The sequence below is a fragment of the Macaca mulatta genome, chromosome 18 (assembly GCF_049350105.2).
Source record: "Macaca mulatta isolate MMU2019108-1 chromosome 18, T2T-MMU8v2.0, whole genome shotgun sequence".
Lineage (NCBI taxonomy): Eukaryota > Metazoa > Chordata > Mammalia > Primates > Cercopithecidae > Macaca > Macaca mulatta.
Genome location: NC_133423.1, coordinates 77,154,406 through 77,173,236, shown reverse-complemented (window position 1 = coordinate 77,173,236; position 18,831 = coordinate 77,154,406). Strand labels below are relative to the sequence as shown.

The following is an 18,831-nucleotide window of genomic DNA, read 5'->3' as shown; positions in this document are numbered from 1 at the left end:
TGTGGTTTTGGCAGCCTTTTGTGATAGTACCAGTTATCAGACAAATGTGCACGAGGGCCTTCCCTTCAGGGCCTCCTGGATCCATTTCTTCAGGATTGGACATAAGTGACTCCATTTTGGTACTGGCAACTTTCACATTCTCATCAGCAGGAAATCTTCACTTATTTTCGCATCCTCTTATTCTAACCCAGTTCCAGTCCTGCAGTGGAAGCTTAGTACTGAGTGAATTTTGTAGCATTTCTGAAACCAAGCCCCTTGCCTCTTTCTCTATGTTTATTGCCTTCACAAATGTATATTTTAGCTATGCAAGCAGATGCTTTACTAACACACCTAACTAGATTAGAAATTGTCTTACTGTCTTAGCATAGTGTATTGTGAAGAGTCAACACTAGCTGGAAATACATGACACTCCTTCTACCATTTAAAAACAGAAAGACACAGTGAACTAGGACTGGTTGATAATCACGTTTGTTTTTTGGACTTGTTTTTCCAAATGATAAATTTGTTCTGGGAAATGCAAATTAATGGGACGTCCTGCTGGAACCCTCTGAATTGTGAATGTTTCTGGCTTGCCAACAAGTATGCACTGTAGTTTAGGGATTTGCAGCACTCCATTTGTGTAGTACGATTTCATCCACTGCAGTACATTTTCCAGTTTGTTGGCCTTTTCTTCCCCTAAGAACTAGCAGTGTTGGAATTCTTTATGTCCATTAGCCTACTAACACACTGAGTCTTGAAACAGAAAATTCTCCACTGTTGGCAAAGTAAGAAAAAGTGAGCTATTTGCAAAACGTAAAGTCAGATTCTCTTTCTTTCCTCAGGAGATTAGATGGAAAAATACGTAAGAATTGTGTAACTTGCCCTTTCAGCTGCAAAGACCAAACAAGGATATTTGACCTTTATTTGCATTTGCTTAAATGTTTGAAGACTGATACTTGTTATTCCACAAGAGGCGTAGAAGTACAGTAAGCCCCACTGTTTGTAGCCAGCAACTGGCAGGGAGTAGGTACTGATTCATAGTTACTACAATCCAATATATTGCTTTATTAAAAGTTAGCTATATGTAAACTGCCATATTCTGAAAATGTGTAATTAATTTGATACTGAAAAATGCTGAACATATTTGTATTGCTTTGTGATTCAGAAAGCACTCTGTAGACTTAACTTCAGAGCCATTGTTTGAACATCACTTAAAATTGTATTTATCCATGCGACCATGCCAGTTAATAGGAATTTCCAGTTGGTAGCATGCTATCAGTACCTATGTATATTCATAATTTTAAAATCAAAACATCAAAGAAAAAATGCTTATGAAGTCGACTTAAAGGACATTTTTAGTCATTTCTAAATGTTTCTCTAAGTTCTTACAAAGCCTTTGGAGCTGCCTCCAGTTGCTTTTCAAAAAACCCATTTCTAAAGTAGAAGTGTTCTCACTGAACAATCAGTATTAGGGAAACTGCAAGGCAAACAGCTCGGAGCCCAATAGCCAAAGACGCACCGTTAATGTTGAATGAGACAGAGTCTCTACTGATGGGAAATTTCACAAGACTCCTCTGGTGTTTTCTGTGATATCTGTTCCAGCCCCACAATGGCCACTTTCAGTCCTCTTCCACTATTAACACTCCTCCTGCCAAGTCAAGAATTCTTAATGTAGTGTAGTGAACCCATGCTGAAAAATAGGCCCTTATGATGCCAGGACCACTCCCAGGAGGAAACCTTCCCTTAGCACAGGCACCACCTCCTCAGACAGCCCAGCAAATACAGGAAGGTGGTGGCTCCACATAGGGCCGCAGTCCTTGTCTCCACCACAGTCACAGAACACGTCCAATCCACTGCTGACATTTTGAAGAAAGGGCCGAATTCATCCACTAAATCTGTCCTACCAAGGAAAGCAAATCAAGCTTGCTGCCCTATTCTTTTTTTTTTTTTTTTCTGTGACAGAATCTTGCTGCGACGCCCAGGCTGGAGTACAATGGCATGATCTCAGCTCACTGCAAGCTCCGCCTCCCAAGTTCAGGCGATTCTCCTGCCTCAGCATCCCGAGTAGCTGGGATTACAGGCATGTGCCATCATGTCCAACTAGTTTTTGTATTTTTAGTGGAGACGGAGTTTCACCATGTTGGCCAGGCTGGTCTCGAACTCCTGATCTCGGGTGGTCCGTCCACCATAGCCTCCGAAAGTTCTGGGATTACAGGCGTGAGCCACCGTGCCCGGTCTGCTGCCTTATTCTTGAATGAAGACATTCATGCAGACTGTCATGATCTCAGCGGCATCTCATTGCTCCATAGTCGGCAGAACTTTAGTCAGGATCCTTCTGGACTGGCAACCCCAAATTAGCTTGGACTCTGTGTTCTGTTGACTAGCACACACTGAAGACACAGTGTGGAATACTAGCAAAAGGAGTTCTGCGGGATGTGCCTCTCTCAGGCTGAGAAGGTGTCCATGCATCAACATCGCAGGCCGTTGCAGCCTGGCACTGACCTGGCGGCAGCTGCCACTAGCACATCTCACATCTGCTTCCCCAGAGACCTGAGGCCAGAGAAAAACAGGATCACAAACTGTGCTGATATTGCATGTCCAGAATTCTTCAATATGTAGCACATTAAGAGCAGATCGATACACATTCTACAACAAAATTTGCTTCTTACTCTATTTTTCCCATTATGAGCTGGGAGCAAAAAAAAAATCCCCCCGTTTGCTTTGTCTACCTCTCTCCAGAACTCATTTCAGACCCATGTTATTTCCCTAAGAGAAGAAGAAAAAAATTCCATTAAAACCCAGAAGTCACACACTTCACAGCAGCAGCCCGTGTAGCTACTGCATTTTATTCAAGTAGCAAATATGAGAACGCAGTGGAGCACACTGGTGTCAGATTATATTTGCATTTTGCAAAATATTAGACATTTGATTTTGTTGAGTTGCCCTAAGTTATATACTTTAGAAATTATTGTGCACCCTCTAATAATAGAGGGTATAACCATTTATAAAGACTATGGAACTTTGCTCTTAAATTATAAAAATTACACAGTGAATTTATTAATATTTTTATCATTATAAAGTCTACAAGGTTAATTGCTTTGCAGAATGGTGAATGTAACTAGTTTTTCCAGTTTCTATTTAAAGGAAAAGGCTAAAGCTAAATCAGCCAGGATTTCATATGGTCCTAAAGCGTTTCCCTGACATAGTGTGGGAAAGTATGAGGGGAGAACAGGATTTGGTGAGAAGTCAGATTATGCAAGTTCTTTATCCAGAGGAAAGGGATACAGATAATTAACTTTGTAACCATCTTTTGACCCAGTGCCCTCCCGTGTCACATTGTCACTATGTCACTTTATAATTTTTTTAAAAAGTTTAGTCTCTTATGCCAAATTGAGTAGCATGCGTGTTGTGGGTAATTTCTTACTTATGATACTCAACATCCTGTATTTACTACCTTCCTGAACTCTCACCTATGTTTTACGATAGCATTTTGCTAGCTCACATCCTGATCAGTTAAAATTTTGTGTTTTGTGTAACAAATAAAGAACATGAGAGAATTGCATAGGTGTGCTCTATGCAATTGCAAATTGAGCTTTGTGTGCAGTTACTTTCCTTTTCCGAAATAATTTCAACCTTTATTTTCAATTCAAGGGTTACATGTACAGGTTTGTTATATGGATATATTACATGATGCTGAGGTTTGGGGTGTAAATAATCCCATCACCCAAGTAGTGAGCATAACACCCAACAGTTAGTTTTTCAACCTTTGCCCCGTTTCCTCTCTCCTCCCTGTATTAGTTTCCCGTGTCTATTGTTGCCACCTTTATGCCCATGAGTACGTGATATTTAGCTCCCACTTATAACCAAGTCATACGGTATTTGATTTTCTGTTCTGGTGTTAATTCACTTAAGATAGTGGCCTCCAGCTGCATCCATGTTGCTGCAAAAGATATGATATCATTTTTTATGACTGCATAGTATTCCATGGCATATATGTGCCAGATATTCTTTATCCAATCCACTGTTGATGGGCACTTGTATGTTTTCTATTGAGGAATGTCTGTTCATGCATTTTGCCTACTTTTTAACAGGGCTGTTTGGTTTTTGCTTGTTGGTTTGTTTAAGTTCCTTATAGATTCTGGACATTAAACCCTTGTTGGATGCACAGTATGAGAATATTTTCTCCCATTCTGTAGGTTGTCTGTTTACTCTATTGATAATTTCTTTTGCTGTGCAGAAGCTCCTTAGTTTAATTAGGTCCCATTTGTCAGATTTTGTTTATGTTGCAATTGCTTTTTAGTCAAATTCAAGGCCAAAATTCAGAAAATGGTGTTTCCTAGGTCTTCTTCTAGGATTCTTTTCTATTTTGTCTTTTTTTTTTCTTTTGTTTGGAGAACCGGGTCTTACTACATTGCCCAGGCAAGTCCCAAACTCCTGGGCTCAAGCTATCCCCCCAACCTCTGCCTCCCTAAGTGCTGGAATTACATGTGTGAACCACGATGCTGACATTTTACTTTTAAATCTTTAATCCATCTTGAGTTAATTTTTGCGTATGGTGAAATGTAGTGGTCTAGTTTCATTCTGCATATGGCTAGTCAGCTATCCCAGCTTTATTGAATAAAGTCTTTTCCTCATTGCTTGTTTCTGTTGACTTTGTTGAAGATCACGTGGCTGGAGTTGTACAGCTTTATGTTTGGGTTCTTTATTGTGTTCCATTGTTCTGTGTGTCTGTTTTTGTACCAGTACCATGCTGTTTGGGGTTTTTCTTATCATTTTATATTTTTTTATTTTATTTTTATTTATTTATTTTTTTGAGATGGAGTCTTACTGTGTTGCCCAGGCTGGAGCACAGTGGCATGATCTTGGCTCACTGCAACCTCCACCTCATGGGTTCAAGCAATTCTCCCACCTCAGCATCCCTAGTAGCTGGAATTACAGGTGCCCACCACTGCACCGGCTAATTTTTAGTAGAGAAGGGGTTACATCATGTTGGCCAGACTGGTCTTGAACTCCTGACCTTAAGTAATCCACCTGCCTTGGCCTCCCAAAGTGCTAGGATGACAGATGTGAGCCACTATGCCCAGCCAATGCTATTTTGATTACTGTTGCCTTATAGTATAGTTTGAAGTTGGGTAGTGTGATGCCTCCAGCTTTGTTCTTTTTGCTTAAGAGTGCTCTGACTATTTGGGCTCTTTTTGGTTCCAAATACATTTCGGAATGATATTTTTAATTCTGTGAAAAATGACATCAGTAGTCTGATAGGGATAGCATTGAATCTGTAAATTGCCTGGGGCAGTATGGCCGTGTTAATGATACTAATTTTTCCAATCCATGAACATGGAGTGTTTTTCCATTTGTTTATGTCATGTATGATGTCCTTCAGCAGTGTTTTGTAGTTCTTTGTAGAGATCTTTCACCTCCTAGGTACTCTTAGGTATTTTATTTTTATTGTAGCTATTGGAAATGATTTGACTCTCAGCTTGAATATTATTGATGTGTACAAATAGTACTGATTTTTGTACATTGGTTTTTGTATCCTGAAATTTTATTGAAGTTGTTTACCCATTCTGGGAGGCTTTTGGTAGAGTCTTTAGGGTTTTTCTAGGTGTAGAATCAGTTTGTCAGCAAAGAGAGATCATTTGACCTCTTGTTTTCCTATTTGAATGCCTTTTATTTCTTTCTCTTGCCTGATTGCTCTGGCTAGGACTTCCAGTACTATGTTAAGTAGGAGCGGTGAGAGTGGGCATCTTTGTCTTGTTCCAGTTCTCAAAGGGAATGCTTCCAGCTTCCAGCTTTCGCCCATTCAGATGTTGGCTGTGGGTTTGTCACAGATGGCTTTTATTATTTTGAGGTATTTTCCTTTGATGACTAGTCTGTTGAAGGTTTTTAACATGAAAGGATGTTGGATTTTATCAAAGACTTTTTCTGCGTTTATTGAGGTGATCACATGATTTTTGTTTTAATTCTGTTTATGCTGTGAATCACATTTATTGATTTGCATTTGTTGAACCAACCTTGCATCCCAGAAATGAAGCCTACTTGATCCTGGTGAATTAACTTTTTGATATATTGCTGGATTCAGTTTGCTAGTATTTTACTGAGGATTTTTGTGTCTATATTTATCAGGGATATTGGCCTGAAACCTTTTTTTTCATTGTGTCTTTGCCAGATTTTGGTATCAGGGTGATGCTGGCTGTATAGAATCAGTTAGGGAGGAGTCAGTCCCTCCTCCTCAGTTTTTTGGAATTGCTTCTGTAGGATTGGTACTAGCTCTTCTTTGTACATCTGGTAGAATTTGGCTGTGAATCCTTCTGCTCCAGGGCTTTTTTTGGTTGGTAAGATTTTTATTTCCAGTTCAATTTTGGGACTAGATATTGGTCTGTTCAAGGTTTCAATTTCTTCCTGATTCAATCTGGGGAGGTTGTGTGTTTCCAGGAATGTGTCAGTTTCCTCTAGATTTTCTAGATTGTGTGCATGGAGATGTTCATAATAGTCTCTGAGGATTTTTTTGCATGTCTATGGGATTGGCTGTAGTGTCATCTATGTCATTTCTGATTGTGTTTATTTGGATTTTCTGTTTCTTTGTTAATTTAGCTAACTGTCTATCAATCTTGTTTGTTCAAATAACTAACTTTTGGTTTTGTTGATTCTTTGTATGTATGTTTGGATCTAAATTTTGTTCAGTTCTGCTCTGGTTTTAGTCAATTCTTTTCTTCTGCTAGTTTTGGGGTCAGTTTATTCTTGTTTTTCTAGTTCCTCTAGATGTGATGTTAGATTGTTAGTTTGAGATCTTGTTAACTTTTTGAGGTAGGTGTTTAGTGTCATAAACTTTTCTCTTCACAGTGCTTGTGCTGCATCCCAGCGGTTTGGGTATGTTGTGTCTCTGTTTTCATTTATTTCAAAGACTTTTTTTTTACTTCTGCCTTAGTTTTGTTATTTACCTAAAAGTCATTCAGGAGCAAGTTTTCTAATTTCCATGTAATGTGTGGTTTGGGGAGATCTTGGTATTGATTTCTATTTTAATTCCCCTGTGGTCTGCGAGTACGTTTGGTGTGATTACTATATTTTTTTAATTTATTGAGACTTGCTTTATGGCCAGTCATGTAGTTTATCTTGGAATGTGTTCCGTGGGCAAATGAGAATAATGCATATTCTGTTTCGATTAGTGGAATATTCTGTAGATGCCTATTAGGTCTACTTGGTCAAGTGTGAAATTCAAGTCCAGAATTTATTTGTTAGTTTTCTGCCTTGATGATCTGTCTAACGCTGTCAGTGGCATGTTAAAGTCTTCCAGTATTACTGTGGGATGGTGTAAGTCTTTCTGTAGGTCTAGAAGTAGTTGTTTTATGAATCTGGGTGCCCCAGTGTTCAGAGCATATGTGTTTAGGATAGCTAAGTCTTCTTGTTGAGTTGAACTCTTTATCATTATGTAATACCCTACTGTGCCATCCACTTTTTTGTTTTTAACTGTTGTTGGTTTAAAGTCTGTTTTATCTAATATGGGAATAGCAACCTCTGCTATTCTTATATTATTTTTGTTTTCTGCTTGCATGATAGATCTTTCTCCACGCCTTTACTTTGATTCTGTGGGTGTCATTATGTGTCAGATGGGCCTCTAGAAGACAGCAGATGGAATTATTGTGTTTCTTTATCCAATTTGCAACTTCATGCCTTTTAAGTGGAGAGTTTTAGATTGTTTGCATTCAGGGTTAATATTGATATATGAGATTTTGATACTGTTGTGAAGTTGTTAGCCAGTTGCTTTGTAGTTCCTATTGTGTGGTTGCTTTTTAGGGTCTATGGGCTATGTACATAAGTGTGTTTTTGTGGTAGAAGATGTTGTTCTTTAATTTCCATGTGGAGGCTTCTGATGTAGTTTGGCTGTGTCCCTACCCAAATCTCATCTTGAATTCCCACATGTTGTGGGAGGGACCCAGTGGGAGGTGATTGAGTCATGGGGGCAGGTCTTTCCCATGCTGTTCTCATGATGGTAAGTGAGTTTCACGAGATCTGATGGTTTTAAAAATGGGAGCTTCCCTGCACAAACTGTCTTTGCCTGCTGCTAACCATGTAAGAGGTGACTTGCTCCTCCTTGCCTTCCACCATGATTATGAGGCCTCACCAGCCATGTGGAACTGTAAGTCCAATAAGCTTCTTTCTTTTGTAAATTGCCCAGTCTCAGGTATGTCCTTATCAGCCGCATGAAAACAGACTAACACACCTTCCTTAAAGATCTTTTGTAAGGCTGGTCTAGAGGTAACAAATTCCCTAGCAGTTGCTTATATGGAAAAAAAATTATTTCTTCTTTGCCTTTGAAGCTTAGTTTGGTGAGATATGAAATTCTTTGTTGAAATATCTTTTACTTAAGAGTGCTGAAAGTAGGTGCCCAATCCCTCTTGGCTAATAAGGTTTCTGCTGAATGGTCTGCTGTTAGCCTGATAGGGTTCCCTTTGTATATGATCTGGTGCAAAGTTACTTTTCTGAAACTGTACTTTAATAATACAAGCTGCAAAGCCACTATTGTTTTTGCTCTCTTCTTTTCCAAGCACTAATCAGAAAAATGGAGAAAGAAAGGAAAAGAAGGATGCAAGGCTTATAAGCTATAGTGGTGATTGTCAGCTAGAACTATTGTCCACCAGCAGGTGGCCTGAGGGCTTATTAAGACCCTTAGTAAGTCTTCTGGGGAGATGTGAAGTAAATGCACAGGGAAATAGATTGTGGAGAGTTGAACTGGAAAAAATAGTTTGGTTATTTGGAAGCAAAAGTCCATGGTCTTTAGGTACAAAAGTTACTCTTCTAATAAACCACTTAAGGATGGAAAGAAGACATGGTGAAGGCAGGGCAGACCTCTTCTGTGCTAGGCTTCATGGTGCTTATTCCCACAGCTCTCCAAGATGAGTTATATTTTTTTCTTCCCCTCCTCCTCTTCCTCTTTTTCTTCCTTGTCCCCTCCCTATTTTCCCCTTTCTTTTTCTTTTCTTTTAACCATGGAGAAACTGTAGTACAGAGAGTGTAGATAACCTTCATAGGCCCACACAGCTCATGGCTGGCTACTGGCACCAACACCTGTACTTCTCATTCACCATGGAAGCCAGCATGTTGGCTAGTGTCCTGTTTGGCAGCAGAGGCTGGAGTCTCCAATGTTAGTTAACTATACTTGAGAAACACCTTCTTACATGCCAGTTTGAGACAAAAAAAAGAGATATATAGGGCAGTTCCCCACCACATCCATTTGTGACCATGGCATGAACACAGACTCAAATGAAAGATGTGTATTATCATCGGAGGGTAATGAATCATCAACATGTTTTCACTTTGCTTCAGAGAACTAGTGCTGTATATCAACATTAATGTTCTTTTAGCACATTTTTATACAGATTATTCTTAAAGCAGTCATCTGAGCATTTATATTCCAAACACAATTCAGAATCTTGCCTACTCCCAAGGTCACCTAAAAACAAAAATAGTTATCCCTTACTAATGTTCTTGAGAAGACATTCATGTTTAAACTTTGATTCAATGGATGTACCTTATAAAATAATGAATCTACTAAAGGATCCTTTTACTCGAGGCTTTTGCTCAGCCTTTCAACATACATTTTATGGAGCAAGTACCCTGTGTTCAACACTGAATTTCAGACAGTCAACCAAACTGTAGTGAGGTCAAAGGAAAGAAATACAGAAGTGAATGATTTTTTAGTGGGAAAGCTTTGGAAAATCCTAGTCATTAGAAGTGAGATTTAAAAAGTCATTTTCCTATAATTTAACTCAAAAACATAGATCTCTATTTGCATTGTGGTTAAGAGCACAAGTATTGGATCTCATTCATTCATTTATTTAATAAACATTTATAGACAGTCTACTACTTAGTAAGTACTGTGTTAGGCATTGGGGTACATTGCTTACCCAAACCAGGTATCGAACCTGATTTGACTGAATCTTACATTCTAGTGGGGCAGATAGATTAATCGAATGACTGTATTGAAAGACATCAACCTGCACCTGTGGCAGTGCTATAATGAAGATTGCATAGGAGGCTCTTAAGAGCCTATTTATTCCAAAGGTATTTCATATAATTGAGGAATTGAGATGAAATTGCTGGAGGAAGTGATATCTGATCTAAGATATAAGGGATGAGCAGATGGTGATGAGGCCTGGGAAGGGAAGAAAATGCCTAGCACAGAGAGCAGCATGCATGGCCTGTCAAGGTGAACAGTAGAATCCCAGGCCTGGAACACTGGATGTGGGGAGAGACTGGGTGGCTGTGAGGAAAGCAAGTCTCAAGTTGAACCAAGATAGGAGTCTGGCCTTTGTTCTGAATACAGTGGTGAGGCATCCACAGGTTTAAAGCAGGGAGAGTAAATGATCAGGGAGTGGGCAGAACAGATACACATTAATCAGCTAGAAACCCACTGAAGTGTCCTAGGATGGAGGTAATGATGCTCAGACTTGTGCAGTGGTATAGAAAAGATGAAGAGGATACATTCAATATGTATTTCAGAGGTAAGCATCAACAGGACTTGGATATTGGGAGTGTGAGACAGGAAGTATTAAGGATGACTTGGACAACTGAATAGATAGGGGTGCTTTTCAACAAGATAAGGAAGCTTGCAAAGGATTAGGTTTGGGATTTGGAGATAGCAGGAGAAGGGATGAGAGTATTGAGTTACGTCTTAATATGTACCGTTTTGAGAGGCCTTTGAGAAAGCCAAGAGGAAATTTAAAGTAGCAAGGATACGGGTCAGAACCTCCGAAGTGAGGTTTGAGCTGGAGATTAACATTTGCAGATAGTATGCACAGAGGTGGCATTTGAACTCTAGCATCTGGATGTGATTGCCTAGCAAAAGGGTGTTCCAGAGAGGCCTAGACCCAAGACCTGAGAGGCCAACACTCAGAGGCTTGGCCAAAGGGGGAAGAGTTTGACTGGAAAGGCAGGAGGAGAGGCAAAGGCCACTGTTTCCCAAGTACCCAGAGAAAAAGGTAGAGGAAAAAGTTCTCAGTACTGGACAATGCTGAGGGCTCACGTGGGACTGAAAACACATCGTGTTGGATTGAATAACATTGAGGTCTTTGGGGACACTAGTGAAAGCTGTAGCGGAGTCATGGATCAGATTGAGTGATTGACGGTGGGGTAGGTGGGAGGTATGGAAGTGACTGAGAAGCTCAGGGGAGAGAGGGTGAGGACTGGAGGCAGGTGTGGATTTATGTGCTTGGGGGGGGGGTGTGTGTGTGTGTGTGTGTGTGTTTTGTAAGTGAGGGCACTTAAAAGTGCTCCAATGTCAATGGGAAAGAAACTGGTGAGGAGAGGTTAAACTTACCCAAGACAGAAGGGCCACTGAGGTCATAAGGTTTCTGAGACAGCTCAAGAGATGGGATTAACCTTGGGTGGGAGGAGGAATGGCTTCTGTAAACTTTGAATTAGTGGGGTATCTCACTCTGGTGGTTCTATTTTCTCTGTAAAGCATGAGGCCACATCCTCTGTGGGGAGGGCTTGGGGGAGGTATGGCAATTGGGGAAACCTGTGTGCGAATATTGAAGGAAGTGGAAGTTTGAAATGGTTCACAGATAGCTGGGCAGTAGTTCATGCCCATAATCCCACCACTCTGGGAGGCCAAGGCAGGAAGATCACTGGAAGCCAAGAGTTCGAGACCAGCCTGGGCAACATAGTGAGACCCCCCATCCGTACAAAACAAAATTAGCCAGGCATGGTGGCACACACCTGTAGTCCCAGCTACTCAGGAGGTTGAGATGGGAAGATCACTAGAGTCTGGGAGGTTGAGGCTGCAGTGAGCCACAGTTGTGCCATTGAACTCCAGCCTAGGCAACAGGGTGAGACCCCATCTAAAAAAAATAAAAGAATGAAACAGTCCGCAGGGTGCATGGAAAATCAGGTAAACCAAAGCAAGAGTGTAGGGTGGCTGTGAGTGCTGGACCTCTCTGAGCTGGGTGAGCAGGAACCATTGGTGGGCATGTTCTGCCTTCATGACTGCCTGTGCATGCCCAGGAAGAGCAGGTAGTGAGGCTCTTCCTAACTGCCATATTTGCCAAATGATCACAAAGAAAAGACAGAGAAATAAGGGGATGTGGAGCATTTCCAAGACAAAAAAAAAAAAAAAAAAAAGTCAATTTCAGCTTAAGCTGAAGAAAAGGACAATGAAGAAAGAAGATTAATAAGATTAATAGGTTGGAGAAATTGGGGGGGGGGCAATCCATTGAAGACCCCGACAGGTGCTCACCTGTTGAAAGCGAGTTGGTGAAGAGGAGATGGCAGGTGTGGTGGGCATGGCCTGAAAGTCACTCTGCAGCGTGCTCACCTGGGCAGTGAGGTAGATCCAGAAGCAGCTGGCTCCACAGCTGCAGGCCCGATGGCAGGAATCTCCTGGTTCCACCACTGATAGACTGCATGTACTGAGCAGTCTGCCCCCATCTCCAGACCTCGGTGCCCTTGCTGAGATTTGGGGCCAGCCATGCCATCTTTTCAGGTTGGGAGGATTGAATAAGGTGTTAGAGGTAAAACAGCGCAACCCATGACTCCTGATTGGGAATCTATCAGAAGTGTCAGCCACTGCTATTTCTTCATTGTGACACATTTTCTAAACAAATCACAAGTTTTGCTGTTGTTATTGTTTTACTTTTTTAAATTCTAGGAATCAAGGCAAAAAACAACTCAAATTTTACAGAAATTGTGTGATTCGTAAATATATTATTATGTTGACTTAATCTCCTCCCCTGTGACCCTACAACTGAGAGTGGAGAGCAGAAGGCCAGCCGTGGGAGTGGCAGGATGAGAGTCGAGTGGATCCAAGAATAGGATGGTTTAGGGGCTTGCCATCTTCAGGTGTCTCTCTTGTTCAGACTAGGACTAATGTAGGTTCTTTTCGTAAACCCTGAAATGGAAGTTTTAGGCACTGAGTGACTTAAGACACTCAAAGGACTCCTTGTCTCAAAAGAGATGTGAGTAAAAAGTTTACTTATTTAGGTTTATGTACTTGTCCATCACCCACACTCAACAGAGATGGGACTGAATTATATTTATCTTTGTATATACAGACCCACGGCAGGCACTCAATAATGTTTGCAGTGTGGAGTAGACAGTAGTTAGTAAAGTTTTTGATTCTGTAATGGATTGGTGCAGGATATCTCTATCCCAATACTGTAGACATTTTGGGCCAGACAATTCTGTTATTGGAAGAGGATATATAGCAGCATCCCTGGCTTCTACTCACTAGATGCCAGAGGCAGCCCTCTCACCCCAAGATGTGACAACCAAAAGTGTTTCTGGATATTTCTGAATATCTCCAGGATGAAAGGGACAAAATTGCCTCTGGTGGAAAGACCACAGGTTTAGAGAAAATCTTTAATGTGATCTCTTGTGTTGAATTTTTAAAAGTTTATTTGTTTATTCGCACAGGAAAAAAAAATGAACTATAATTCCAAATACTTTGCAAGGTATGTTTCTGAGAAGTAAGATTCCAAGTATTTTTAATTTCTCTCTGTATTCTTCTGGCCTTTTGAAATTTCTCACGTTTCCTACTGTACATGTGTTACTCTTATAAGTTGATAAGGAAGAGAATGAAAAAAATTTAATATTTGAAAATGATTTTTTGAAAATACATACTTTCCCTGCTATCATGACATTCTCGATAATCATATTACTTAAGCTAATGAACATTGTGTTATTTTTATTATTGTAAGTTTTGTTTGATTATCTAATTTTTCAGATAATTTTATTTATTTTAGTATTTCAATCAGCAGTATCATAATCAACTGTTAATTCTAGTTCTAGATATTGGTACCAACTCATTGGTTAGCCATGGACTGGAATTTAGTCTCAAAGACACTTGGCCCTTTTCTAGAAAGACGGAAGCTTACCCAGCATGAAGTGGCTTTGAGATAACCACACTTGTCAAGTGTCACTATGAGAGGCTTAGGGCCCAGGAAACAGGAAGGAAGAGGGTATGTGTGTATGTGTGTGCATAATGTATTAATAAATTCACCGGCATACTTAATTTTTAAAATATCAGTCAGCTAAGAGAATCTGCAAAACTCCAAATAAGAGAAATATCCAAAAGAAAGGATCTAGGGTACTCTTTCCTTACCCTTTCATTTGCATTGGCTTAAATTGGGAAAAACTCAAAAAGTGAAGGCTTTCTTTTAGCACAAACATTCAGAAAGGGAGCGGGATGAATAGTCCTTAGAGAATATGTGGGAAGATAAAGAACCGACCCTAGCTTTAAAATGTGGGTGGAGCAGAATATTTTCTTTTTAAAAGCAAGAGAAAATTTTTTTATTTTTCCTTCAGTGTTTTAATCACAGGCAATCTTAGATACCAATTGTATTAGTCAGCTCAGGCTGCCAAGACAGTCTGGGTGGCTTTAACAACAGAAATTTACTTTTCACAGTTATGGAGGCTAGAATTTCAAGATCATAGTTTGGGCAGGGTAGATCTGATTCTGGGGCCTCATCTCTTGGCTTGTAAACTACTACCATCTGTCTGTGTGCTCCTGTGACCTCTTCTTTGTATGTGCACGGGGCTGGGGGAGGGAGGGTTGGGGAAGAGGGCGGCAGGGGGGTTGGGGAAGAGGGCGGCAGGGAGGTTGGGGAAGAGAGAAAGAGAGAGAGTAGGTGCTCTCTGGTGTCTTTTCTTATAAGGGCACTAATCCCATCATGAGGGACCCACCCTTATGACCCCATATAACCCTAATTTCCTTCCCAAATCCCCATGTCCAAAAACCATAGGGGGTTAAGATTTTACCATATGAATTTTGGGGGAACACAGACATTCAATCCACAATACCTAATTAAGGATAACATGCAAAAATGGGTGACAAAATTGCGAATTATTTATGAGGCAAAGACTGTCAAAAGTTGTCTTTAGTACTATTTGCAGTTCAGTGGAGTGTAGGCATTTTTGTTGTTGTTGTTGATTTCTTTCTGTTAGATGCCTCCTCACATTGCTGCACTGTACTTCTTAACAGAAGTGCCACTCTCCCCCATCAATGTTGCTGTCTTTTACTAGGATCACCAAGTCAGGTTAACAGTCAAAAAATGATCCAGAAATTGATTTCTAGTATCCTCTATAATTTTTTCTGGTATCACTGTTAAAAATATGTCTAGGTAAGTTATTTTATCTGCATCAATATTGGTTAAGTCTCATTGTGACGTAAATATTCAATCAGTATCCCTGCCCTTCTCTCTCTGTCGTTGAACTAGAACATTACACAGATACTTCCCACTCCTTCCTTATCCACTTATCTTCACCTGTTCCAAAGTATGTATTCTCCTGTCTGTGGGTGCAAGAGTTATTTCACCCCCTTATTCTCTCTCCAAGTTATCCTATCTACTTCTTTCTTCCCAGTGCCAACTACTCATGAGGAGCCTACTCCTCCTTTTATTTGCCTGTTGAGAGCAACCAGCACTTTAATATATCTAAATATTTATTATTAAGCCTCCGCATATGATTTCAAATGTCATTATGCAGAAGAACAGAGTAAAATTTTCTAAACCATGATCCTTTAATCCTGTGTTAACAGAGGTTACAGTTGGTTGCAGTTGTGTTGGCTATAGTTACAGATTTGTGTTCTACCAGTTGTCTGTCTGCATACTGCAAGCAAAATACTTCACCTGTTAGTGGATGTCAAGCTAATTTAACCTGAGATTTACAGAAATCAAATTTTTAGTCTTGCATTATACTTCCAAGGGAAGTGCCCTGCACAAATTTCCATGTAGAGCATGGTGGCCTTTTTTAATGAATTTCTCCGTTGCAAGAATGAGATGCTTCTTGGAAGAAAATTCTGGAAGATACTGGAGTAGGAATTACTAGGACTCCTTCTCCCTTTGTAGACAATAACTGCACTGGCAGAATCTGTTTGATGCAATTGTTTTGGGACTCTGTAGTCTTAGAGTCTATCAAAGCCTTGTAACTTCCAGAGAAAGGCTTGCTTGGACAATAAATAGTGGTTAACATGGTAAACTGCAGTTACTTTCAGTCATTCCACCTCTTATCTTAGCACAGTAGTAGTTACCCATTTCACACTCCCACCCCTGTGGCAGGCAGGTATGCACGCGTTCCCGGAGCAGCTTACACACTACTTGTGGGGGCAAGAGTGGGCAAAAAGTGTTTCGTCCTCCAAACATCAGGGATCTGTGCTCTGACTGCTGATTGCTGCTTCCGATCACAAAAGTGCGAAGAGGTAGTGAGCATTGTTGTCGCATCTCCCGCATTGTTGCAAGCCCCACGCCTCCAGCTGAAGTGACTCAGGGAATATAAAAAGCCAGTGCACTTTTATTTTTGACCCCTTTCCCCTGATTTTTCTCTTTTCCTCTTTTGGGACCAGACATTAAAGACTAAAACATCCAAAAGCAACCATATCTATGGAGAAGTTAGAAAATGACTATGTATACCCCAGGAAAGGTGCAGGCCCAGGAAAGACCTAAGGAGACCTTACGTTTATACCTCAGGCTAATCCTTGGCACAGAGACGGCCCACAACAATCAAACAACAACACTTTTAAATATAAAAAATTGGCAAACTCTGGGGAAAGAATCTGATTTCCAGAGTCACCACACAATTAGATTTAAATGCTCAGTTTTCGATAAGTAATCAATCACAAAGCTTACAAGAAACAGGAAAGTTTGACTCATTCAAAGGAATAAAAATAAGTCAATAAGAAAATGTGCCTGAAAAAGAACCTAATGAGATTTCTACCAAAGACTTTAAAGCAACTGTCTTAAAGATGTTCAAAGTAAAGGAAGATGTAGAGAAACTCAAGAGAACAATGTATTAACAAAGTAGAAATATCAATAGAGAAATAAAAAACCTAAAAAGAAACCAAAAAGAAATTTTGAAGCTGAAAAGCACAATAGCTGAAGTGAAAATTATACTAGAGGGATTCAAAGGGAGATTTGAGCAGGAAAAAAAAACAGAATCAGCAAACTTGAAGATAGGATAATATAAATTATTGAGTCTGAGGAAGAGAAAGAAAAAGATTGAAGAAAAGCAAACAGATTCGAAGGGGCCTGTAGGACACTATCAAGGATTCAGCTTATGCATTGTGAGAATTTCAGAGGATGAAATAGAGAAAGAGGTATAGAGAAATAATTTCTGGAAATTTCCAAAATTAGTAAAAGACATGAATATAAACATCCAAGAAGTTCAATGATCTCTAAGATAAACTCAGAAATCAAATTGAAACACATCATAATCATACTTTCAAAAGACAGAGAATGTTGAAAGCAGCAAGAAAGAGGCAGCACATCACATACAAGGGATCCTTAAGCTTATCTTCAAATTTCTTGTCAGAAACCTTGGCGGCCAGAGATAATGGGCCAATATTCAGTGCTAAAAAAAAAACCAGAAATACTGTCAACCAAGAATTCTTCATCCAGAAATACCATCCTTTAAAAGCGAGGGAGAAATTAAGACATTCCCTTGTAAACAAAACTGAGGGAGTTCATAACCACCGGATCTGCCCTGCAAGAAATGCTCAAAGAAGTCCTGCACATTGAAATGAAAAGACACTAGAGAGTCATTCAAAGCCATGTGAAGAAATAAAGATCTCAATAAAGGTAAATACCTTAGACAACTATAATAGCTAGTCTTAGTATAACAATGGTTTGTAACTCCATATTTTTTCACAATTTAACAGACTACGCATTTAAAATAATTATTAGTTTATGGTTTGGGGCATACAGTGTATAAAGATATAATTTTGGGACATCCACAACCAAAAGGAGTGGGAGCAGAGTTTTTGTGTGCCATCGAACTTAAGCTGGTATAAATTTAAGTTAAAATGCTGTAACTTTAGTAATCCCATGGCAACCACAAAGAAAACAGCTATAGAATATACACAGAAGGAAGTAGAAAAGGATTTTTTGTAACATTTCATTACAAAAAATCAACTAAACATTAATGAGAGTAATATAGGAAGTAGGAAAACAAAACTATAAGGCACATGAAAAACTAATAGCAAGATGACATAAGTCTCTATCACTAATTATTTTAGATATAAACAGATTAAACACTCCAATCAAAAGACAGAGGTTGGCAGAATAGGTTTAAAAAAACAAAAAAAAAAGATCAAACTATATGCTGTCTTCAAAAGACTCACTTTAGATCCAAAGACATAAGAGACTAAAAATAAAAAGATGGAAAAGATATTTCAGGCAAATAGTTACCAAAAGAGACCAGAGGTAGCTATGCTAATATCAGAAGAAAATAGATCATAAAATGTTACAATAGGCAAAGACATTATATATTAATAAAATATTTAATACCACAAAAGGAGATAGCAATTATAAACATCTGTGCACCTAATAACAGACCATCAAAATATATGAAACAAAAACTGAAAGAATGGAAGGAAGAAGTAGACAGTTATATGATAATAATGGATAGAACAATCACACATACATAAGGAAATAGAGGACATACACAATGAGGCAGCTATCTAACAGACACATAGAGGACACTACCCAACAGTAGCATACAGTCTTCTTAAATGCACAAGAAACATTCTCCAGACAAAACATATGTTAGGCCACAAATTAAGTCAAAATGAGGCGTATACATACAACGGAATATTATTCAGCCTAGCAAAGGAAGACAATTTGCATATATGTTACAAAATGGATGAACTGTGAGATGAAATAAACCAGTGACAAAAAGATAAATGCTCTATGATTCTACTCATATGAGGTACTTATAATAGTCAAAATCACAGAGACAGAAAGTAGAGTGGGGCTTGCCAGGGATGGGAGGAGGGGATAATGGAGAGTTGTTTACTGGGTCAGAGTTTGAGTTTAACATGTTGAAGAGTTCTAGAGATGGATGGCAGGGATGGTTGCATAACAT

General features: G+C 39.5%; 1 protein-coding gene across 14 annotated transcripts in view; it reads left to right on the top strand.

Moving 5' to 3' along the window:
- The window catches only part of L3MBTL4 (L3MBTL histone methyl-lysine binding protein 4), a 449,613-nt gene that overhangs the window by 351,845 nt on the left and 78,937 nt on the right, over positions 1-18,831 (top strand). The gene's annotated exons all lie outside the window — the stretch shown is intronic.